Genomic DNA, 25,736 nt, shown 5'->3' on the forward strand with positions numbered 1-25,736 from the left:
AGGCATTCCAGCAGCGGGACTTCGACCCATCGCGGGCCGGAGAATCGGCAGGGGTGGGCCCACTGACCGGCGCGGCGTGATGCCCTCCCCCACCGAATCTCTGGTGGCGAAGACTTCGGGACACGGCGGGGGCGGGATTCACGCCAGCCCCCGCCGATTCTCCGACCCGGCGTGGGGTCGGAGAATCCCGCCCATGAATTGTGCTACATTTTGAGGACGTGTTGCTTCTAAGATTGCTGACATTTTCTTTGTTTCTTTGTGTAAACCGTCTTTGTCGACGCTGTGAACAATGGATGACTTGGAAAAGTCCCACTTTTCCTTCTGTGGTAGTATGTATTAGGGGTCATGTGGGACTGGAAGCCCTAATGTCATTGGCTGACAGATCCCGGGTCCTGGTTGGCCGTTGACCTCTAGCTCCGCCCTGAAGGCGGAGTATAAGAAGCTGGAGTCCTCCCCCGCAGGCCATTCTACTATCGAGCTGCGGGGGAACAGACACGCTTAATAAAGCCTCATCGACGTCACTCTATTCGTCTCACGGAGTCTTTGTGCGCTATACCTTCTTAACTCTAAGAATGTGGCTTTGTCAATTCTTTAGGGTAGCCTGAATTCTTCAAATGTCCCTGTTCACTAGCACCGCCGGTGAGTATGTAATCTAAACAACAGTGCATTCCAGTCAACCCACTTAGAATTTGATCCAAGGATCTTTGAAAAAGAGCAGACACAGATGTGATTCAAAAGGAAGTCTTCTGTAACGAAGCAGAGCTTCGTGTGTTGCGATGGTGAGTGGGCTGTGATTCAGCAATCATTTTCAACTGCAGGTCTGCCTGTTAAAGATCAATTTTACTGAATTACTATCGTCCACAAAGTCCAGCAAACAAGTCTTCAATCAGTGGCAATGGATAATGATCTACACACAAAACTGGATATACAGTTGTTTTAAAATCTCCACAACTTCTACTGAGCCATCCTGTTTTAATACAGGAATGATTGGTGTCACGAATGACCCCCGTCCTTGCGAGCCTTCAACTTTGGGCTTGATGGCGTATGGTACGGTTCCAGTTTTGAGACATTTGGGTGTGCTGTCTGGCTTGATTTAAGTGTAACTCCACTCCAGCCATAGAGCCGAGTGAAACTTCAAACATGTTCTTATACTGCTTCAGAAGCTGTTGTAAGTTGCTCTTTGAATCCACTAATTGATTGGTTGTTTCCCAGTTAAGTGGAATCTTAGTCAACTGTTCTCTGTCAAATTGAACAGGAAAACTTCCGTGGATAAAGCGAAGAGGCAACTTCACCATTTGCCCATTTGCTTCTACTTTCACCATAATGCATCCTTTTAACCATACAACCTCTTCTGTGTACGGCCTTCTCACAGTGAGTGTCCAACCTGTGTACAATGGTTGCACCTTTGTAGCCCTGCCCTTGAAGTACCCATTTTTTGGTTTTTCGCTCAAACCCCTGGTAGCAAAATTTTTATCGTTACAAGTTTCATATATGTGGCAACTTCCTCAGCAGCTTTTCAAGTTAAATCACAGAAAGTAAGCAGCTCCCTCTGTACAGCTTCACTGCATAATCCCCAAACCAGTCTGTCTTGAAGATTATCATCAAGTGTTGCACCAAATTCACAATATCTAGTTAATCTTCTTAAAGACATTTTAAACTGTAAAATAGTTTCCCCTTCTTCCTGTCTATGATGGTGGAATTGAAACCTTTCTGCGATCAATAATTGCTTCGGAGAGAAATATCTCTCTAAGATTTTCAAAAATTCACTGACTTTTTCTCCTGGTTTTGCTGGGTGAACAAGATTCTGTAGCAGCAAAATCCTTTTGCGGCAAATAGAGCTGAGAAATGGTGTGACCTTTAGATCCTCCAGTGTCTGATCAGCTAGTAAAACAATTGGAATCTTTCTTCATATGAATTCCATATTTCCTAATCTTCATCAAATGGATCCATGACACCTGTTTTTCCTGCCATTTTTAGATTCCAGCTCCGAGGGTCTGACTACTTTGGAAAGTATGGCACAAGTAATCCTTTGAATCATAGAATTTACAGTGCAGGATGAGGCCATTTGGCCCATCGGGTCTGCACCGGCCCTTGGATAGAGCACCCCATTTAAGTCCACACTTCCAACCTATCCCCGTAACCCAGTAACCCCCACCTAACCTTTTTTTTTGGACACTACGGGCAATTGAGCACGGCCAATCCACCTAACGTGCACATCTTTCGGGACTTATGGGAGGAAACCGGAACACCCGGAGGAAACCCACGCAGACACGGGGAGAACGTGCAAACTTTGCACAGACAGTGACCCAAGCCGGGAATCGAACCTGGGACCCAGGCTCTGTGAAGCAACTGTGCTAACCACTGTGCTGCCCATGCTGAATAAACAACTGGAAAATGTTTCCGCTTTATGTCTGAGTATATTTCGACTTTTCTCCTGATCACTGGCCCGTGCAGAGTCAGTCGACAATGAAATCGCCGTCCCCACAGCCCATTTAGCTTCTCGACATGCACAGTCCTGCATCCTAGACCCCACTCACTTCAACGCAACCAAGACTTACCCGACTGTCACTCATCTTACTCAGTTGCTGTTGTAAACTTTTGTTAAACCTTCATGTTGGTGGCAGTGCTACACCCACGTCGCGATTCTCCGAACCCCCACCGGGTCGGAGAATCACTGGGGGCTGGCGTGAATCCCGCCCCCGCTGTGTCCCGAATTCTCCGCCACCAGAGATTCGGCGGGGGCGGGAATCGCGCCGCGCCGTTTGGCGGGAATCGTGCCGGTCGGCGGGCCCACCCCCGGCAATTCTCCGGCCCGCGATGGGCCGAAGTCCCGCCGCTGTCAACCCTCGCCCACCGGCATGGATTAAACCTCCTTTTGAACGGCGGGACAAGGCGGCGCGGGCAGGCTCCGGGTTCCTGGGGGGGGGGGGGGGGGGCGGGGGGCGATCTGGCCCCGGGTGATGCCCCCACGGTGGCCTGGCCCACGATTGGGGCCCACCAATCCGCGGGCGGGCCTGTGCCGTGGGGGCACTCTTTTTCTTCCGCCTTCGCCATGGTCTTCACTATGGCGGAGGCGGAAGAGACCCCTCCCCTGCGCATGCGCGGGGATGCTGTGAGCGGCCGCTGACGCTCCCGTGCATGCGTCGCCCGGCGAAGACCTTTCGGCGCCGGCTGGCGTGTCGCCAAATGCCTTTCCCGCCAGCCGGCGAAGCGGAAACCACTCCGGCGCGGGCCTAGCCCCTCAACGTGAGGGCTTGGCCCCTCCTCCGCACCTTTGGGATGGCCCGAGGCCGGAGTGGTCCCCGCCACTCCATTATGCCGGAACCCCCCCCGCCCCGCTGGGTAGGGGAGAATCGCGCCCCGATGTCTGTGTGTCCGTGAATCCGGTCCTGAGAATATACCATTGCTCCCCATGCCGTCCCACAATTCAAAGAACAAAGTGTGTCCGGATTAAACTCCATCTGCCATCTCTCCACCCAAGCCTCCAAACGATCTAAATCCTGTTGTACCCTCTGACAGTCCTCATCGCTATCCGCAATTCCACCAACCTTTGTGTCGTCTGCAAACTTACTAATCAGACCAGTTACATTTTCCTCCAAATCATTTATATATACTACGAAGAGCACTGATCCCTGCGGAACACCACTCATCACAGCCCTCCAATCAGAAAAGCACCCTTCCATTGCTACTCTCTGCCTTCTATGACTGAGCCAGTTCTGTATCCATCTTGCCAGCTCACCCTTGATCCTGTGTGACTTCACCTTTTGTACCATTCTGCCATGAGGGACCATGTCAAAGGCCTTACTGAAGTCCATCTCGACAACATCCACTGCCCTACCTGCATCAATCATCTTTGTGACCGCCTCGAAAAACTCTATCGAGTTAGTGAGACACGACCTCCCCTTCACAAAACCGTGTGGCCTCTCACTAATACGTCCATTTGCTTCCAAATGGGAGTAGATCCTGATGTGCTATGTACTCTGGGATAACACAGGCTGCAACTCGATGCAGCTTTGACCAAAATATACTCCAGACTTTGAAGTAAGTTCAATGTAATTTATTGAACCATTAGCACAGTTCCCTATGAGTTTGACTCTCCTGCTAATCTTGCTATAGTAGCTCAGTCTAACTAACCAGTCTGCTCTAAGCCACGTGGTGGGTGTGATGCTTCTGAAATGCCCCTGTCCTTCTCGCTAAGTGTCGCCTGTGGAAAGAGACAGAGCATGTGTGCCCTGTCCTTTTATATATGGGTTTTGTAATGCCCCCTTGTGGTAATGCCCCCTCTGGGTGTCTTGACTGCCCATTAGTCGTGTCCTATTCTATGAGTTCATTAGCTGTATGTCTGCATATCATGACGTCTCCGGTGCTCCCTCTAGTGTTTACTTATTTGTAGTGTATTTACATTAACCCCTTGTGTATTTACAGTGATGCATATCACCACATCCCCCCTTTTTTCGAGTTACATATTTTCTGTACTAGGTTTAAGAAAATTGAACAAAATAGGTAGATAAGTGATGACATGTACAAGTCATGATGACAGTGATGATTTTGCAATACCAAACAATATTTATGAGTCCAAAGTTCATGAATTTATATGGTCAAGTGGCTTTCATGTGCTGTTATGGAAGTGTCGATGTTGATGTTGTCATTCCCTTGTGAACGCCGTCCTGATGTGTACATAACCAAGAAGTCATCAGGAGGTGTTCAAATGGTCAAATCACTTCTTTGGCTGAAGTGGACTTTTTTTTTTTCGATGCTTGCTGTCGCGATTCTTGATGTCATGTTCTCTGTCTGACCTGGACTGGTGTCTGTGTTTGCGGTATTGATGCCGTATGTCAGCTGCCTTGAAAGCTGGTTTGCTTGTTTGTAGTGTTGCAAACGTGAATTTGTAAGATGCATTATCATGCCATGGTATGTCTGTACTCTTGCCATTGTTAGGAGCTGTGCTGTTACATTGTCCTGCATTTGCAGAGTTGTACCATGTCGTATCAGTCGTTGTTCCAGTGTTGTTGTTTTTGTCGTACTTGGTGTTGACGTTGGTGCCTTTAGTACGCTTCTTGTTGTTGTCTGTGTTGTTGGTTTTGTTGTTGTGTTTGTTGTGCTCAATGACCACACCGAGTGGAGAATTCAAGTCCTTCACAAAGTTACTTGTGTCAGTGTCGTTCGTGGCATCTGCTATTTCATTGAGCGTGCCATCTCTGATCCTCGGCGCTGCCCGTCGGGAGTCATGTCCGGTTCACTTGAATCATCTTTGGCTTGTCAATGCTCCCCATCTGGAACCCTTTCTGGTTCACCTGAATCACCTTTGGTTTCTTGATGCTCCCCATCTGGAGTCATTCCAGGTTCGTGTGGAGAGGCTCGAGTAGATGAAGTTTGAATTAACGTGGTGTCACTGGAGTCACTAGTAGCCTCACTTTGATTGTCGAGTGGCTCTGTAAATATTAGCTGAGATCTGTCAGTCTCGCTGAGATGTCGCACATCTTGTATGCGAATTGTGAAGCCTTTGTCACTTGTCGCACACACAGTGGGTAGACCTTCAATGCCTTCTTGTCGGTTAGATGAGCTGGGTAGACTGTCAGAGTCTTCTTCTGGTGGCTCAAATAATCTGGGTAGACTGTCATAGTCTTTTTGTTGTTCACGTGAGCTTGGTAGACTTTCATAGTCGTCTTGTTGTGCACTTGAGCGTGGCAGACTTGCATCGTCTGCTGCTGCTCAGATAAGGTTGCTAAACCTCATGGTCTTGTTCATGCAAGGACTGCGCTCTGGAGTCTTGCATTGCTTCCATCGTGGAGTCTGTCAATCAAAACTGTTGTTTGCCTCTACTGCAAGCCTACCTTTGCCTCGTGGTGAGTATAGGCACCAGTTTTCCCGATTTCTGTTGTGTTCACCTCGCAGTAGTTTTCAAACTTGTGCAGGATTGTCTGGAAGTCTCTCTTGTCCTGCCCTTTGGAATACTTGAAGGAGTTGAAGATTTCTGTTGCACTTTCGCCCGCAGTGGTGAGTAGAAGATCTATCTTCAAAGCATCAGCCATGCCATCTAGGTCGGATGCTACCATGTAAATCTCAAATCTCTGCTTGAATGCACGCCAGTTGGCACTGAGATTGCCGTGGAATCTGAACTGCTGAGGAACCGGAATCTCGATCATCTTGCCTGGGTGCTGTTGCTGGTAGTCACGGATCTTGCTGAGTTGAACTATATAGATTCAGCAGGCACTACTGGTACCATGATGTGTTAAGTACTCTGGGATAACACAGGCTGAAACTCGATGCAGCTTTGAACAAAAGATACTCCAGACATTGAAGTAAGTTCAATGTGATTTATTGAACCATTAGCACAGTTCTCTATGAGTTCGACTCTCCTGCTAACCTTGCTACAGTAACTCAGTCTAACTAACCAGTCTGCTCCAAGCCACGTGGTGGGTGTGATGCTTCTGATCTGCCCCTGTCCTTCTCTCTAAGTGTCGTCTGTGGAAAGAGACAGAGCATGTGTGCCCTATCCTTTTATATATGGGTTTTGTAATGCCCCCTTGTAGTAATGCCACCTCTGGGTGTCTTGACTGCCCATTGGTCGTGTCCTATTCTATGTGTTCATTAGCTGTATGTCTGCATGTCATGACGTCTTCGGTGCTCCCTCCAGTGTTTACTTAGGTGTAGTGTAGTTACATTAACCCCTTGTGTATTTACAGTGATGCATATCACCACAGATCCTGTCTCGAAGAATTCTCTCCAGCAATTTCCCTACCACTGACGTAAGGCTCACTGGCCTTAGTTCCCTGGATTATCCTTGCTCCCCTTCTTAAACAGAGAAACAACATTGACTATTCTCCAGTCCTCCAGGACATCACCTGAAGACAGTGAGGATCCAAAGATTTCTGTCAAGGCCTCAGCAATTTCCTCTCTAGCCTCCTTCAGTATTCTGGGTTTGACCCCATCAGGCCCTGGGGACTTATCTCCCTTAATATTTTTCAAGACGCCCAACACCTTTTTTTTGGATCTCAATGTGATCCAGACTATCTACACACCCTTCTCCAGAGTCAACAGCCACCAAATCCTTCTTTTTGGTGAATACTGATGCAAAGTATTCATTTAGTTCCTCAACCATTTCCTCCGGCTTCACACATAGATTCCCTCGCCTGTCTTTCAGTGGGCCCACCATTTCCCTGGCTACCCTCTTGCTTTTTATGTACGTGTAAAAAGCCTTGGGATTTTCCTCAACCCTATTTGCCAATGACTTTTCGTAACCCCTTTTAGCCCGTCCTGACTCCTTGCTTAAGTTCCTTTCTACTTTCCTTATATTCCACACAGGCTTTGTCTGTTCTCAGCCTTCTAGCTCTGACAAATGCCTCCTTTTTCTTTTTGATGAGGCTTACAATATCTCTCGTTATCCAAGGTTCCCGAAATCTGCCGTATTTATCCTTCTTCTGCACAGGACCATGCCGGTCCTGAATTCCTTTCAACTGACATTTGAAAGCCTCCCACATATCAGATGTTGATTTAGCCTCAAACATCCGCCCCCAATCTAGGTTCTTCAGTTCCTGCCTAATATTGTTATAATTAGCCTTCCCCCAATTTAGCACATTCACCCTAGGACCACTCTTATCCTTATCCACCAGCACTTTAAAACTTACTGAATTGTGGTCACTGTTCCCAAAATGCTCCCCTACTGAAACTTCTACCACCTGGCCGGGCTCATTCCCCAATACCAGGTCCAGTATAGCCGCTTCCCTCGTTGGACTACCTATATATTGTTTTAAGAAGTTAAGAAGCCCTCTGGATGCTCCTTACAAACTCTGCCCTGTCCAAGCCCCTAGCACTAAGTGAGTCCCAGTCAATATTGGGGAAGTTGAAGTCTCCCATCACAACAACCCTGTTGCTTTTACTCCTTTCCAAAATCTTTCTACCTATCTGCTCCTCTATCTCCCGCTGGCTGTTGGGTGGCCTGTTGTAAACCCCCAACATTGTGACTGCACCCTTCTTATTCCTGATCTCTACCCATATAGCCTCGCTGCCCTCTGAGGTGTGCTCCCCCAGTACAGCTGTGATATTCTCCCTAACTGAAACTTTCACTCATTTGTCAAGCATTGTAGCACCATGAAACGGCTGAGCAATATTAAGCAACAGCAGAAGCTAGTCGGTGCTACGATGCAGTACAAATGGAAGACAGTGATGTTGTGATATTGTCGCTGAACTAACAATCCAGAGACCCAGGGATAATTCATCAATGAAAATCTTCTTTCCAGTGACTTTTCTGCTGCTATCCTTTTTGCCAGTTTTCTCTCCTGTTGTATTTCTTTGTTGCCGCAAAGAGAAAAGGTATGGAGGTGCCCACACTCTAGATTCTTGTAAAACAATGCGAGGTTTATAACGGGTGTTGCTCACTCAGTCAAGTTGGTGATCTGGGCAGCACGGTGGTGCAGTGGGTTGGCACTGCCGCCTCACGGCGCCGAGGTCCCAGGTTCGATCCCGGCTCTGGATCACTGTCCGTGTGGAGTTTGCACATGCTCCCCGGGTTTCCCTCCACAACCCAAAGATGTTGTAAAGCAAAAAGTGCAGAGGATACTGGAAGTCTGCAGAGGGATTTGGATAGGTTAAGTGAATGGGCTAGGGTCTGGTAGATGGAATACAATGTTGACAAATGTGAGGTTATCCATTTTGGTAGGAATAACAGCAAAAGAGATTATTATTTAAATGATAAAATATTAAAACATGCTGCCTTGTGCATGAGTCGCAAAGAGTTGGTTTACAGGTGCACAGGTGATTCAGAAGGCAAATGGAGTTTTCTCCTTCATTGCTAGAGGGATGGAGTTTAAGACTAGGGAGGTTATGCTGCAATTGTATAAAGTGTTAGTGAGGCCACACCTGGAGTATTGTGTTCACTTTTGGTCTCCTTACCTGAGAAATTATGTACTGGCACTGGAGGTTGTGCAGAGGAGATTCACTAGGTTAATCCCAGAGTTGAGGGGGTTGAATTATGAGGAGAGGTTGGGTAGACTCGGGACTGTACTCGTTGGAATTTAGAAGGATGTGGGGGGGTCTTGGAGAAACATATAAAATTATGAAGGGAATAGATAGGACAGATGTGGGCATGTTGTCTCCACTGGCAGGGGAAACCAGAACTAGGGGGCATAGCCTCAAAATAAGGGGAAGTACATTTAGGAGAAACCTCTTCATCCAAAGGGTTGTGTTGAATCCATGGAATTCCCTGCCCAGTGAAGCAGTTGAGGCTCCTTCATTAAATGTTTTCAAGATAAAGATAGATAGTTTTTTGAAGAATAAAAGAATAAAGAGTTATGGTGTTCGGGCGGGGAAGTGGAGCTGGGTCCACAAAAGATCAGCCATGGTATCAGACAGGAACTTGCAGAGGTAGATTGGGGGAGACTATTGGCAGACAAAGGGACGGCTGGTAAATGGGAGGCTTTTAAAAATGTGTTAACCAGGGTGCAGGGTAAGCACATTCCCTTTAGAGTGAAGGGCAAGGCTGGTAGAAGTAGGGAACCCTGGATGACTCGAGATATTGAGACTCTGGTCAAAAAGAAGAAGGAGGCATATGACGTACATAAGCAACTGGGATCAAGTAGATCCCTTGAAGAGTATAGAGATTGTCGAAATAGAGTTAAGAGGGAAATCAGGAGGGCAAAAAGGGGACATGAAATTGCTTTGGCAAATAATGCAAGGGAGAATCCAAAGAGATTCTACAGATACATAAAGGGGAAAAGAGTAACTAGGGACAGAGTAGGGCCTCTTAAGGATCAACAAGGGCATTTATGTGCAGAGCCACAAGAGTTGGGTGAGATCCTGAATGAATATTTCTCACCGGTATTCACGGTGGAGAAAGGCATGGATGTTAGGAAACTAAGGGAAATAAATAGTGATGTCTTGAGAAGTGTGCATATTACAGAGGAGGAGGTGCTGGAAGTCTTAAAGCGCATCAAGGTAGATAAATCCCCGGGACCTGATGAAATGTATCCCAGGATGTTGTGGGAGGCTAGGGAGGAAATTGCGGGTCCCCTAACCGAGATATTTGAATCATCGGCAGCCACAGGTGAGGTGCCTGAAGATTGGAGAGTGGCGAATGTTGTGCCCTTGTTTAAGAAGGGCAGCAGGGAAAAGCCTGGGAACTACAGACCGGTGAGCCTAACGTCTGTAGTAGGTAAGTTGCTAGAAGGTATTCTGAGAGACAGGATCTACAAGCATTTAGAGAGGCAAGGACTGATTCGGGGCAGTCAGCATGGCTTTGTGCGTGGAAAATCATGTCTCACAAATTTGATTGAGTTTTTTGAGGGAGTGACCAAGAAGGTAGATGAGGGTAGTGCAGTAGACGTTGTCTACATGGACTTTAGCAAAGCCTTTGACAAGGTACCGCATGGTAGGTTGTTGCAGAAGGTTAAAGCTCACGGGATCCAGGGTGAGGTTGCCAATTGGATTCAAAATTGGCTGGACGACAGAAGGCAGAGGGTGGTTGTAGAGGGTTGTTTTTCAAACTGGAGGCCTGTGACCAGTGGTGTGCCTCAGGGATCGGTGCTGGGTCCACTGTTATTTGTGATTTATATTAATGATTTGTTATATTATTGATTATATTAATGAATTTAGGAGGCATGGTTAGTAAGTTTGCAGATGACACCAAGATTGGTGGCATAGTGGATAGTGAAGAAGGTTATCTAGGATTGCAACGGGATCTTGATCAATTAGGCCAGTGGGCCGACGAATGGCAGATGGAGTTTAATTTAGATAAATGTGAGGTGATGCATTTTGGCAGATCGAATCAGGCCAGGACCTACTCAGTTAATGGTATGGCGTTGGGGAGAGTTATAGAACAAAGAGATCTAGGAGTACAGGTTCATAGCTCCTTGAAGGTGGAGTCGCAGGTGGACAGGGTGGTGAAGAAGGCATTCGGCATGCTTGGTTTCATTGGTCAGAACATTGAATATAGGAGTTGGGACGTCTTGTTGAAGTTGTACAGGACATTGGTACGGCCACACTTGGAATACTGTGTGCAGTTCTGGTCACCCTATTATAGAAAGGATATTATTAAACTAGAAAGAGTGCAGAAAAGATTTACTAGGATGTTGCCGGGACTTGATGGTTTGAGTTATAAGGAGAGGCTGGATAGACTGGGACTTTTTTCCCTGGAGCGTAGGAGGCTTAGGGGTGATCTTATAGAGGTCTATAAAATAATGAGGGGCATAGATAAGGTAGATAGTCAACATCTTTTCCCAAAGGTAGGGGAGTCTAAAACTAGAGGGCATAGGTTTAAGGTGAGAGGGGAGAGATTCAGAAGGGCCCAGAGGGGCAATTTCTTCACTCAGAGGGTAGTGAGTGTCTGGAATGGGCTGCCAGAGGTAGTAGTAGAAGCGGGTACAATTGTGTCTTTCAAAAAGCATTTAGATGGTTACATGGGTAAGATGGGTATAGAGGGTTATGGGCCAAGTGCGGGCAACTGGGACTAGCTTAATGGTAAAAAACTGGGCGGCATGGACTGGTTGGGCTGAAGGGCCTGTTTCCATGCTGTAAACGTCTATGATTCTATGAATGGCGGAGCAGGCTCGAAGGGCCAGGTGGCCTACTATTGCTCCTAGTCCTTATGTGCAGGGTAGGTGAATTTGCCATGCTAAATTGCCCCTTAATTGGAAAAAATGAATTGGGTGCTCTAAATTTATAAACAAAAAAAATGATGGTGATCTGACCAAAGCCCGCGCAAACACTTTGCTGACTCACCCTCAAGGATTAAAATTTCTGCCAGTGTATCTGTGGTTAGAGTCAATTTTTCACCCATTTTCCATGCAGGCATGAAATTGACCTCTGCAATGTTTGGTGACTGCCTCCTAATTATTGCCAATGCCTCACAAATATTCTCCTTCAGTTCCTGTGATGCATGTTGTCCACCACTAAAGGCCGATTTGGAGAATTTTAATCTCACCCCAATTCCCCCCAGCAAAAAAAAAATGTGTTTGTATACGGAGAGAAGTGAGAAGTTAAAATAAATTTGAACCTGACCTTAATCTGCCTCAAACCTGCCCTCTTCCTGTTTTAATGGAGTCCGGAGAGGAAGTGGGTGAAAAAACAGCTCTCAGGAGGTATCTCCCTAATTTATATATTTTAATGATGCTGTGCACAGAAGATTTTCGCCTCAATATTTTTACGGCGACTGGCAGGGAGCCCTGGGGCAGTTTTATGATTGGTAAACCTGGAAGACTGATTTCCCTCAGGTCCCACAGAATTTAACAGTAGGACCAGATTATCATCTGTGTAACGAGCTTCTCGGCCGCATTCACAGGTTGGGTGATCGTTGGCTGAGTAGGCCTGTGGCACCAGATCAGTGCAGAGATACAGCGAGAATGGAGGAAGAAGGCTGGGGGAAAGAGAGGGGTTGGGGTTGGGATATCAATGGGCAGGTCTGTAAAGACGGGGGTTAGGAGAGGAGAAGATAGCAGAGGGGGGGGGGAGCAAGCTTTTTGAGGAGGAGGAGGAGAGAGGATAGCAAAGAGCCATGGAGGACATTGGGAGGGCATCAAATTGCATGTGGAGAATGCCAATTCTGGTTGCCAAGGACGGTAACAGGTTGGAATGGTGGTTCTGTATTTTCTGGGTCAATAAAACAGTGCTCAAAGGACTGCAGTCCCATTCTAAAGTTCTCACCGCTCTTCAACTGGAAGAGTTTCCTGAGGCTTGAGCATCTGGTAAAAAACTGAAATAAAAGCAATAATCTGAAGCATGCAACCCGCTTAGAGTATTGAAATGTGTCATCCAACTCCATGGAGCTGGTTGACTGCCAGACCTCCATTAAAGCTGGGAGGGGGCAAGTTCAAGGCACTTTAGGCTCATGCTTTAGATTTTTTACAGCTTTATTTTTCTTCCCGACCTTCATCCCCCGTCATGATCTACATCGAGTTGGATAACTTTTAAAAATGAAATTTGAATTTCCAGTGACTGACTGGAAAAAGATTTCAAGTTTTAAGAAATGTAATGTAACAAACTAAAAGTATCTTTCAAAACACTATTTTGTCGGCAACCTATACTCTGAACTACAGGATATTTTCCCCCATTTAACTTTTACAATGATTGAAACTCCACTGCCTTGGTTAAACATTATAGTGTTCCTGGCGGCATGGCAGAAATCACTGAAATAGCCAAAAGATTTGCACCCCGAAACCATCTTCACTGTGGGTGGGTGGTGGACGAATAGGAGTTGCGGTGTGGTTCATGTATGCCCAATTCACAGAGGCAGCTGACCACTTGAATCACCAGCAGCCCACACTGAAGTGGGATTTTAGAATCCGGAGTGAACATTAGAGCAAGTAAGGGGAGGTCGGAACTTTGTGGGTTTGTTTGGGGTTGTTAAAAGTGAAGATGAGCATATACTTTTTACACAGAAACCACTGGAACTGTCATGATGTAAAGAACTAGTGGGCTGTCAAATAAATGTTTAAAAGTTTTCCAGCTGTCAAAGAACTGTTCAACTGTCAAAGAATGTTGAACGTATGTTCTAGTTGTCAAAGAATTGTTCAGCTGTCACAGAATTGTTAATGAGCTGTTCAGCCATCAAAGATGTCCAGGAAGTTTCAAAGCTGTCAAGGAACTGTTCAAGGACACTAGGTGAATTGACATGGAACGACAAAATTGGTGGGTGGGGGGCATGGGTTGGCATGAGTTGGCACTAAGCTGGCACAGGAGGTATGTAGAAGTGGTGGTGGGTAGGGGGCACTAAATTAGCAGAGGCAACATGGGGCCTCTGGGCAGTGGGTAGAAGTGTACTAAGTGGGCATTGGGGTATGGGACAATGGGGGTGGGTAGAGGACAGAAAGTTGGCATGGGTGTGTGGGAAAGGGGGCACCGATTAGCATAGGTTTGCATAGATGTGGCACAGGAAGTGTTTGGGGGGATGAGGAGGTGAGGGGTGAAGGGACATGTTTGTTATATTATTATTTATTCTTTAAACATAGAGTCAGTGCACAGGGACAGTACTGACACCCAGCCCATCTTCATACCCAGCAGTCTCCACACTCAATCTGGAGTCACCCACCCTGACACCTATTTTAGAAAGCACCCGTTGCCCAATCAAAAATTTAACCTGCTGCCAGATATTTTTTTTAATTGGGTTGCCCCAGCCGGGTATTTTTCTCAATCTGTGAACCTGACCTGGGGTCAAAAAACCTGAGGCTTAGTTTCCTGGAATCAGTCCAAAGGTCTTCTCCACTCCCAATGGCCTACTTCATTTTTCCTTCTGGGTGACTACAAATCCCACAAATGACTTTCACTGTAAGGATTACAATGGAGCTTCTTTCCCTCTGGCTCAAGCATGCTGAATCTTCCAGCTTCCTTTAAATCCTCATGCACTCAGTCTATTCAATCCAAGTGTGAGCTCCCTCCCACATTCTGCTTTGTGGACACAAGAGTCAACATTTTCTCTGCTTCAGACGCAGGACTGACTACCCCCTTTATCCTGTCTTTTCTGGCCCCTCTTATCCCCATAACAACCAAGTCACCCAGGCTTTTTGTCGGGCAGAATTCAGAGCAGGTCACATGGCTCCCTTCATTCCTCATTTATACTTTAAATTAAAGATACTCATATTTGTAACAGTTTCCTGTACACCCTCAGGCTGTAACCAGGTTGGGCAGGACTCCCCGCACGCGCGGAGCCACCCCCCCCTCCGCCCCAGGCCCCCTTCTGTGGAATTCCAGCCTCTATATCTGGCTGCGACGACGAAACATAGTCTAAAAATGGTCATGAAATTGAATTAGGCACACACTGAGGAAAATCCACAAGCAGAATTTTACAACCTGTTGCGGCAGGGGAGTGGCAGGGTGGGGATAGGGGAGTCGAGTGGCGAGGGAGGCCGTCAAGTGCAGCAAGCCATTTAAAACCCATTTGCTGTGGCGGGCTCGGAGGATCCCCGGTGGGCGGGGCCATAAAATTCCACCCTATACTTCTGAGTTTAGTGACTGCTAAAGTTCCTACCGCTCCTTCCCAGCTGTCAGCACCTAAATATCAGTGCTATTAGCTTTGAACCTTCTCAGTCTGCCGAGATCTTCATTATGTTCCATTCCAGTTCTCTTTCCGCATCTAGTGGCGTACAAAGGCAGACTTTCATCTGTTTCCAAAGGTAGTACATTCTCCAGAACAGGTCGCTTGTCTGTCACCAGGGGCTTGTAACTTGTGGGGCGCCACTCCACATAAAGTGTGTCTGACCAGGGGTCTCTCCCTCTCTTACCACCAGCCATTGACATGTGGGAAGAGTTTGCAGGTTGACACACTCAACCTGTTTGGCCACATTATGAACCGTGCCTTCCTTGACCATCAAGTGCTGGGGTGGGACTTGAACATAGTACTTCTACCTCAGGTGTAGGTATGCTACCCACTGCACCACAAGACAGCCTTCTTTATTTCTATGGAAGTCACTATTTTTTCCTGGAGTGACGACGTGGGGAGTGCACTCTCTCACCATTGATGTACAGAAAGAGTGGGGGTTAGTTCAGCGCAGTTGGCTGGCCAGCTGATTCATGATGCAAAGTAATGCCAACAGCGCAGGTTCAATTTCTGTAACAGCTGGTATTATCCATGAAGGCCCTGCCTTGTCCCTTGCCTGAGCTGTGGTAATCAGTCAGCTCTCTCCCAAAAGGGGAGAGTGTCCTGTAGGACGATAGCAATTTTAGTTTCACATAAAGAATTTCTTATGATTATCTGCAGTTACCTTTTTCCCAGTTCTCTCTTTGTCACTCATGTTTAGAAAATATTTCTGCAGCATTTTATATTTGCCCCAGGGAACTCCATTCCCCTTTCTCCCTCTAGATTTGTAGAGGTCTCTCAATTTTATGTTTGATTTGTTTCTTAGCCCGTTCGGGGTCTCTCGTACTTAGACTAAACTTTCTGCTTTTAGGCAAGTATTTATTCTGCAACCTGAACTTGCACCCTTTAAGATATTTCAAATGTTTAACAGCCTCCACTAATCAAGAACAAAGAACAAAGAAATGTACAGCACAGGAACAGGCCCTTCGGCCCTCCAAGCCTGTGCCGACCATGCTGCCCGACTAAACTACAATCTTCTACACTTCCTGGGTCTGTATCCCTCTATTCCCATCCTATTCATGTATTTGTCAAGATGCCCCTTAAATGTCACTATCGTCCCTGCTTCCACCACCTCCTCCGGTAGCTAGTTCCAGGCACCCACTACCCTCTGTGCAAAAAACTTGCCTCGTACATCTCCTCTAAACCTTGCCACTCGCACCTTAACCCTATGCCCCCTAGAAATTGTCCCCTCTACCCTGGGGAAAAGCCTCTGACTATCCACTCTGTCTATGCCCCTCATAATTTTGTAGACCTCTATCAGGTCGCCCCTCAACCTCCGTCGTTCCAGTGAGAACAAACCAAGTTTATTTAACCGCTCCTCCTAGCTAACGCCCTCCATACCAAGCAACATTCTGGTAAATCTCTTCTGCACCCTCTCTAAAGCCTCCACATCCTTCTGGTAGTGTGGCGCCCAGAATTGAACATTATACTCCAAGTGTGGCCTAATCAAATTGTTTATCATCCTTCTTGGTGTTACGGACAGGAGGGGATCTAATTTAAACAGCCCCGATTTCTCCTCTTACCACATGTTCATCAACAGGAAGGTGTTTTTGATTTGCTTCCCCTTATTATTATTATTTGAAGCTTTAAGAAGGCGTATTTCCCAATGCCTCGGTTTTGATATGATATGGTTCAATTTCTATTAATAACTGAAAGGTGGAAAGTTAAAAAAAATACTGACAGAGTCATTAAATTTAATTGGAGTACTCAAAATGGAAGAAAGTTACTTAAAATAGAGGACTGATACTTTCACGGTAGCACAGTGGTTAGCACTGTTGTTTCACAGTGCCAGGGACCCGGGTTCGAATCCCGGCTTGGGTCACAGTCTCTGTGGAGTCTGCACGTTCTCTGCATGGGTTTCCTGCAGGTTCTCCGGTTTCCTCCTACAAGTCCAGAAAGATGTCCTTGTTAGGTGAATTGGACATTTTGAATTCTCCCTCTGTGTACCCGAATAGGCACCGGGGTGTGGCGACTAAATATTTTCACAGTAACTTAATTGCAGTGTTAATGTAAGCCTACTTGTGAGACCAATAAAGATTATTATAATCCTCTTGAATCTTTGTTCGGTTGATGAAATGTAAACTGGCGCATGCAAAGGATTATGGGAGCCCTGCTGTGAATGATATGGATACGATTGGTCAGAGCAGCCAATTTCAATAAGGCAATTTGAATGAAGAACAAAGGAATGGGACAGCTGCAGTAATCCAGTGTGGTAGTCGGTATTCGGGGTATTACGGTACCCTGAATTATGCTGTAAGACCATTGGTGTGGGAGGTACCTGAGACTGCTATTTTCATTGGTGAAGCCTGCCTGCTGGTTCCGCCCAGGAAGGCGGAGTATAAGAGTCTGTGTCTCCCCAGCAGCTGCATTCTGCACCTGCGCTGCTGGGGGAAACATCTAGTCCAATAAAGCCTTCAATTGTCTCCAATCTCGTCTCAGGAGTTATTGATCGAGCATCAATTTATTGCACTAGATTTTAAAGAATGGAGCTCCGAATCAAGCCGGAGTGTCTGCAACTCAGCCCCCATGCGGCAAACTCAGCGGCAACCTTCAAACACTGGCTGGCGTGCTTAAAAGTCTTCACATTAAACACCTGATAACACAGTTGAAAACTGCCTCTGTGCTCTGTCTGATGGGTATGGGGGTGCGACGGTCTGTGATGGCCACTGGGAGTGAGGGGTGGTGGATGAATGAGACCCAGTGGGTGCACCGTGTAGCCCCCCCCATCTCCCCCCCTCCCCGATCATCCCCATCACTCCATCCCCAGCTATTCGACAGGGCCATGTGATGGACTGGCCAGCTCCCATGCAGGGATCACCCAGGTGGAAGGTGCTACTGTAGGCATGAGTCAGACATTGTCTGATGTTGAACATGGTGCTCATCGCAGAGCGGTCTGTCGACATCCTCCATCCCATAGACCAGACCCGCTGTCCTTGCCAACCCAGTGCCCCCCTGGCTCATAGTGCCACAGGTATATATAACGGAGGGGGGTGTGCATGCGGGTGGTTTGGTGGTGTGGGGAGGTGAGGGTTGTTGGTGGTGGGAAGTGATGGTGTGCCTTTCTGAGGGGGTGTGGTACTGTGGTGTCCGTGCCCCTGCCCAGCAACTCCCCTCCCCCTAGTTGGTGAAATGTGCCTCGATTAATGTGTCCCGTGCTCGCTGGCCCTGGCGATGGCAATATGCGGCCTCTCGTGCCTGGCCTGCCGCTATGCCCCGCCCATCATTCACCTCCACCTCACCCTCCTCGTCTGACGAGGCCTGCCCTTTCTCCTCATCCTCCACCAGCACATCGCCCCTCAGCTAGGCTACATCGTGGAGGATGCAGCAGACCACAACGATGCGGCCGACCCTCCTGGCCTCATACTGGATGGCCCTTCCAGAGCAGTCCAGGCACCTGAAGCACATCTTCAGGATCCTGACGCACCTCTCAACCGCACCCCATGGTCGCAGAATGGGCATCATTGTAGCGGGTCTCCACGTCGGACTGTGGCCTCCATATAGGCGTCATCAGCCACAACCGCAACAGGTAACCCCTGCAGCCGGGGGGGGGGGGGGTCCCTCGAACATGTCGGGGATCACATATTGTGCCAGTATGAAGGAGTCATGCACACTGCCCGGGAATTGGGCGCAGACATGCAGGATCCTCATCTGATGGTCACAGACCACCTGAACGTTCATGGAGTGTGATGCACAATCAATTGCACAAAGACTTGAGTTGGATACAAGTGAGGCTTTATTGCTCTAAGATGTGTGGCGGCCCACAGCAGCTGGCGAAATGGCTGCAGCGTGGAGGACACACACATTTATACTCTGCTTACTGGGCGGAGCCAGCAGGCAGGGACTACCAACGTACCTGTAGTACAGGTCCTACCACACATCACCTAATAGAGGTGCAACAGTGGTTTCCCACAGAGTGGTACCACTTTCGGTTGGTGAAAAGCAGTCTGCTATCCGCCAGTGGCCGCAGGCGACATGCACCCCATCGATTACCCCCTGGACCCAAGGCATCCTGGTGATAGTGGTGAAGCCCCTTGCCCGGGCATCCTGGTGAGTGCGATCCACAGGGTACTGGCTGATCCTGTCCGCAAGGGCATACGGAGTGTCTGTAACGGCGCGGATGCACCTGTGCGCTGATGTCTGGGAGATTCCGAACAGGTCCCCAGGCAGGGGAGGAGTTTGGCCGGGGAGGAGGGGGGCACCCACCCGTGCGGCCGTTTTCTCGGCGTCCACACAGGGGCCGGGGTGGATGGCCAACAAGATGGCCACCATATTGGCGCTAGGTGCCTGGGCACCACCTCTGTCATGTCGGGGGCTCCCCGGCTGCTCGGCCTGTTCCCCCCCCCCACTTCCCATCCCATCACCCGGCCCTGGTAGGCCCCCCTCCTACAGAAAGCAGGGCCTGTCTCGATCCAGGAGCCCGCAGTCCCCTGCATGCCGCCTCCTACCACCTCTTGCAGCCACCTCAGCCAGCACGCCAAGATCACGGTTTTTTAAAGGATGTTAGAAACACGCCATTGGGAAATCAGCCCATCTGAGGCGCAGAATCGCTGAGGCCCCGGAGAATCGGTCGTCAGGGCAGATAATGAGATGCATACCGTACTTCCAGGCCACGATTTTGTCAAGTTGGGGGGACCGGAGAATTCCAAATCAGCGCGAAACCGGCGTCAAGCCGGTTCTCCGGCCGAGCGCTTTTTGTGGTTTCGGCGTCGCCGCACGAAGAATTCAGCTCGAGGCCTCCATCTCTACAACCACCTTCTTGGCAGCTAGGTGTGGACAATAAAATCCAGTCTTGCTGATAATACTTGTAGCGCACAATGACTTACGAGAGAGACGAGTAGAGATGAAGTCGATGAGGCTTTATTGAGCGAGACCTGTCCCCAGCAGTTCAGCAACAGAATGGAGCGGCGGGGAGAAGCCCGGGTTCTTATACTCCGCCTTCAGGGCGGAGCCAGGAGCCGGGATCTGTCAGCCAATAGCATCATGGCTTCACAGTCCCACATGACCCCTACTACATACTACCACATTCACCCCTTGTTAAAAATGAACCCGGCGGGGTGGTGGTTCGCATGGTGGTAGGGGTTTACAAGGCTGGTCCTGGGAGGAACATTTTGGGCATGTCATTACAGTTTTCACCCTACACTGGGCTCTGTACAAGGTTTGTGAAACTATTTACAATATTAGTAAGAGAAATATTGGCTGTTGCTGACCTGCTGGGGACAAGTCTCGCTCAATAAATTGTAGCGCACAATGACTTACGAGAGAGACGAGTAGAGATGAAGTCGATGAGGCTTTATTGAGCGAGACTTGTCCCTAGCAGTTCAGCAACAGAATGGAGCGGCGGGGAGAAGCCCGGGTTCTGAGACTCCGCCTTCAGGGCGGAGCCAGGAGTCAACAGCCAACCAGGACCCGGGATCTGTCAGCCAATAGCATCACGGCTTCACAGTCCCACATGACCCCTAATACATACTACCACAATACTCACACCCACAATGTTTTAAACAACCACCTTTTTTTTGAAACTTAAGTTGAAATGGGATCATTTTGCCAGGGTTCTATTTTCAAATTGATTCTGACTGATATCATTCAGTGCTTAAATCAACGTTTTTAGGATCAAGAATGGAACATTAAATGATTGAACTCTTCATGAAGCCACAGATTTCAAAGTTCAATGCTGTATAAATGGACAACCAGTAAAATCGATAGCTGTATCCTTGTGGATTTGGAGGTCTGTCTGTATCGTAATGCTTCAATTTCAGATGGGATGAGCCAGGAACTGTCTTTTTAAATGAAAGTTAGGGAGGACAAAATGAAATATGCTCAAATCTCTGAGACTGGCTTCTATCTCATGATTCAGGGACATATTGATCTACTGACTGATCCAATGACTCAGTCTGATCAACTGAAAGAGGCCATCTACAAATACAAGGCAATATCAGCTAAATATTCAGCCCTGATTTTCTGTGAAAGTCAATGGAACGGGAACTCATCCCAGGATTAACACCCCTTAACTGTGCAAGAAAATTCCCCTCCCATTCACTTCCCTCTCGATCCGTATAACCTAAGTGAGAAAGCAGACACACCACTCAAACATGAGGCAGAAAATGTAGAAATCTAACAGCTACTGAAGGTAAATAAAAGCAGAAAACGATTACGCAGCATCAACAGCTGTGGGGGGGAAACAGAGTTCACGTTTCAGGCCTGCGAGCATCCATCAGTTTTCTGCTGGTCCCATTAAAGCGGAGCTGAGGAGTGAAGTAACCTGGCTGATTTCGATCTGGCCTTACAAAAATGTGTGTAATTGGATAGTACAGTCGACTCTGGCATTTAACCCCGATTCCTTGATTGCAGGAGGTGCAGCATAGGAAAGTAGCCTACACTGGAGTTCAAGCCTGTTGTGTGAAGCTAGAGGCCCAAACTGCATGGATCAAGGGGAGTATTCAAAGCCCTCAGACCTGGAAGCAAATAAGGAAGAATTTCACTGGTATTGAACGTGTCATCCTTGTTTTATACATTCTCATTCTTTCTCAACAGAAGGTGCCGCACCAAGGTCTGTATTTTTGAGCTGCAGCTTTATCAAGAGGGCTTGCCGGGCCAATTCAATGCTCTCACGGTGCTCTTCCCTATAATTGTTAGCACAATTTTAGAGATGTACTATAATATTATACAGGTAAGAGTGCAACGTGCAACTCTTCAAGTATTTTGTCTGCAAAAATGATATTCTGATCATTGGCAAAATATTGACCCAAGAATGGACGTTCTTGATATACAATGGTGCATAGGTTTAAGGTGCAAAGGGAAAAGTTTAAAGGAAATGCGTGAAGCAAGTATTTACACAGAGGGTGGTGTGCGAGGCACGTTTTTTACAAAGAGGGTGGTAGGTGTCTGGAACTTGCAGCTGGGGGAGGTGGTGGAAGCAGGTACGACAGCGATGTATAAGCGGCATCTTCAAAAATACATGAATAGGATGGGAATAGAGGGATACAGAACCCGGAAGTGCCGATGGTTTTGGTTTAGACAAGCATCATGATCACTGCAGGCTTGGGGGCCCAAAGGGCCTGTTCCTGTGCTGTACTGTTCTTTGTTCTTTATTTGGGTCCATTTAGAAGTTGCTATCGTTTTTTTAATATGTTCTGCTTGAGCCCAAGTCTGCACACAATCGCAAACCAAACAAATCCTGATAAGGTAAAAGATCATCAGCAGTCGAATGGCTACCCCATTATTCGGGAAAATTAATTTGTTTGACCCGAAGATTAAAAGTTGGGGCCAACATGTCGAAAGGCTTCGTTACTTTTTCACTCCCAGTGAAATCACGGAAAAAGATCAACAGAAAGTAATATTGCTGACAGTTTGCAGCTCACAAACATATAACCTTGTGCGAAGGTTAACAAATCCTGAGGCTCTGGACTCGAAGTCCTTTGATCAATTGGTGCATCTAGTGAGAGACCATTACAATCCCTGTCCCTCCATTGTTATGCAACACTATGAATTTCATACATTAGAGGTCCTGGAGAAATCGTATCCGCATTTGTAGCTAGACTTCGACAAATGGAGGAACATTGTGAATTTGATACTTCTCTCACCAACATGCTGCATGGCCGATTGGTGGTGAGACCAACAACTTAACAAAAAATAAACTTAGAGTATCCAATTCTTTTTTTTTTCCAATTAAGGGGCAGTTTTAGCATGGCCAATTCACCTACCCTGCACATCTTTTTGGGGAGTGGGGGTGAGACCCATGCAGACACGGGGAAAACGTACAAACTGCCCACGGACAGTGACCTGAGGACGGGATTGAACCCGGGTCCTCCACGCCATGAAGCAGCTGTGTTAACCACTGTGCCACCGTGCTGCCCTGATCAACAATTTTAATATTCAGAAGTGTTATGGGTCCGGGTTTACAGAACCCCAAAGTGTTACATGGAGTTCAACCGACCCACAACTTTTAATAGATTGTGGTGTGGGAAGCACACGGCGTGCTCTCCAGGTGTGATACAGCAGAAATGGACAAGTGGTTTTTAAAACAAAACAATGGTTATTCTATGAACTCAAGTTAACCCTTTCAAAACAAACATTGAATATCTTGACACCCATTACTTCAAATACAACCCCAAAAGACTACAACACTAAATAATCCTTCAAACTGTTCCTTTAAGCATCCAAAAGACTTCAAACCTTCAAAAATAGGAGCACATTAGGTTACATTCAATATATTTATAGTCTTTGGATTGCAGAAATCAACAGACCAGCTCTTTGTTTCTTTCTGCAGCTCACAGCAAAACACACGGACACTCCCAGCTGCTTTCTCAAACTGAAACTCAAAAAGCAGAAGTGAGCTCAGCTCCCCCCACCCTCTGACATCACTTCAGTAATGTGATCAGCTCCTTTTCTTAAAGGTACAGTGCTTAAACATCCATTTCTTAAAAGTACTCTCACATGACAGAAGACATAGTTGGCAGAAACCAAACTATATTTGGACAATGCCATTGAGTTGGCTCAAGCAACTGAAAGCACAGAAGAAAGGGCTTTCGAATTGCAAAGCATGCAAAGCGAGGTGAATCAATTATGGCAGGAAGCGGCGATTGTTTGAAGTTCCCAGAGTGAGGGAGCAGCAAAGCCAGATATGAAGAAACGTGACCGGCAGTCACAAGGATTAGAGGTTTGTTACCATTGTGGGGGAGAAAATTCTCAAGACGGTGTAAGGAATTCATCTGTTTCAAATGTAATAAGAGAGGCCAAATGCAGAGCCATGGGGCGGGATTCTCCGACACCCCGCTGGGTCGGAGAATCCCCGGGGGGCGGCGTGAATCCCGCCCTGCCGCTCCAACGGCGGCTGCCGTATTATCCTGCGCCGGTTTGCGTGTGGGGGCGGGGCTTATGCCGCGCCGGTTGGGGGCCTTTGGCAGCGGCCCCCCGGCAATCCTCCGGGCCCCGATAGGCCAAGCGGCCATCGTTTACTGGCCAGTCCCGCCGACGTGAAATGGACTTGGTCAATAATGGCGAGATCTGGCTTGTCGTCCGTCTAGCTGGTTCCTCTGGGGGCGTGGGGGGATCGGACCCCAGGGTGAGCCCCCATGGTGGCCTGGCCCGCAATCGGGGCCCACCGATCTACGGGCAGGCCTGTGCCGTGGGGCACTCTTTCCCTCTGCGCCAGCCTCTGTACGGCTCCGCCATGGCTGGTGCGGAGAAGAACTCCCCTGTACATGCACAGGAACACGCCGGCGGTTCTGCGCATGCGCGGGACTACGGCAGCCCGTCGGCACTGTTTGGCGCGACGTCAACCCCTCCGGCGCCGGTAGTGCAGAGGATTCCGCAATTTTCGGTTGGCCCGACGCTGGAGGGGTTTGTGCCGTTCTTGGGGCCGGCATCGGGCTATCCCGCTGATTGCGGGAGAATCCCGCCCAAGCTGCCTACTCCAAGTTCCCCCCCAAAACGTCAGCAATTCCAGTGCACAAGCTTGAGGAAGACTCTGTAGAAAAATCAGATGGACACAAGCTTAATATGGTGATCTGAAGTGAAAACCCCCCCCTTGAGATTGGCCTTGATGTTGTAGCCATCTGGGATGGCCACTTCGCCATTACAAAATGGACACTTTGCAAAGATTGCAGGGAAAATGGACAATATTGAGAAAACAAGCAGGTTCAGGGTTTGTCTGCATATTGGAGCCGCAGCTCCCAGACAAGACCAAAACTGTAGGCCCATTAGCACATTAATGGCCCATCTTCGGGAACAAAAGAGTAACAGTTGAGTAACCGATACTAAGGCAGACACCCCGGCACCAGAGGAGACCGAAACAAAGCAGGCCAATGGCCACCTAGGACACGCCCAGCCATCAGGGCACCCACCCCTTTATTGGACGAGATCAAGAAACGGCCCAATTGATTGGGACCAAGTTCAAGGCCCGCCCAAAAGAGCGCAAAGCCCCTTTGGGTTTAAGAAGGAGCCCCCAAGAGAGAATTGTTCTCTTGGCTTCAGCTCTCACCGAGGAGAGACCTGCCCACCAGCTGCACCAGAACAAGTAAGTCCAAGGTCAACGCAGGCTACCAGACAGACGACCTAAGCTGTTCCCCTTCACCACTTCGACCCCAGCAGCCTCAGAAATGAACAATGGCCATTATTCCTCTGACTGAGTGGGCGCCCGAAGCTAAGTATAGGCTTTAGCAGTAGTGATAGTTTAGTCTGTAGTATTGGTGCATGAGTATATTTAACTGTGTGTGTAAATAAATAAGCATTTGACTTTCAACTAACTAACTGGTGTATCGAGTCTTTGATCAGTATTCGGTTTGGACCTTGTGGCGGTATCGAAAGATACCTGGCGACGCGAGAGCAAACGTAATTAGAATTAAGGAAGGCGACCATATTGACCGCCATATTCAGAGCCAAATAAAGAAAATAACAATTAGCAACATTTACTGGCGACTCCGGTGGGACTCGACCTAGAAGTGGCCTAGTCACTCCGAGAGAACCCAAATTTGAATTGGAATCCAATTGGAAACAGAAAAACCACAGTGTAAGAACAATACTGATCAAACCTCCGAGATTCGGAAGTGTGTTAATGCATGCGTACTAACAGGGATATAAGGTAAACCTGAGAGATTTTGTTGCGTGAAACTGTCGGGAGTTTTGTAGGCCGGAAAATAGAGTAAGCCGTACCCGTGTTTGCATCACCACTTTA

At 47.9% G+C, this 25,736-nt stretch overlaps 1 long non-coding RNA gene across 2 annotated transcripts in view; it reads left to right on the forward strand.

Annotated features, from left to right (window-relative positions):
• Positions 1 to 373: 373 nt before the first annotated feature.
• LOC140429994 (uncharacterized) overlaps positions 374 to 25,736 on the forward strand; it is a 33,238-nt gene continuing 7,875 nt past the window's right edge. The window contains exons 1-3 of one of the 2 annotated variants that reach the window (XR_011949260.1): positions 374 to 779; positions 21,413 to 21,545; positions 23,331 to 23,457. This is a non-coding gene — a long non-coding RNA (uncharacterized lncRNA). The remainder of the gene's footprint in view (positions 780 to 21,412; positions 21,546 to 23,330; positions 23,458 to 25,736) is intronic. The other variant, XR_011949264.1, reaches the window with a different exon arrangement.

This window comes from Scyliorhinus torazame, chromosome 1, assembly GCF_047496885.1.
Source record: "Scyliorhinus torazame isolate Kashiwa2021f chromosome 1, sScyTor2.1, whole genome shotgun sequence".
NCBI lineage: Eukaryota > Metazoa > Chordata > Chondrichthyes > Carcharhiniformes > Scyliorhinidae > Scyliorhinus > Scyliorhinus torazame.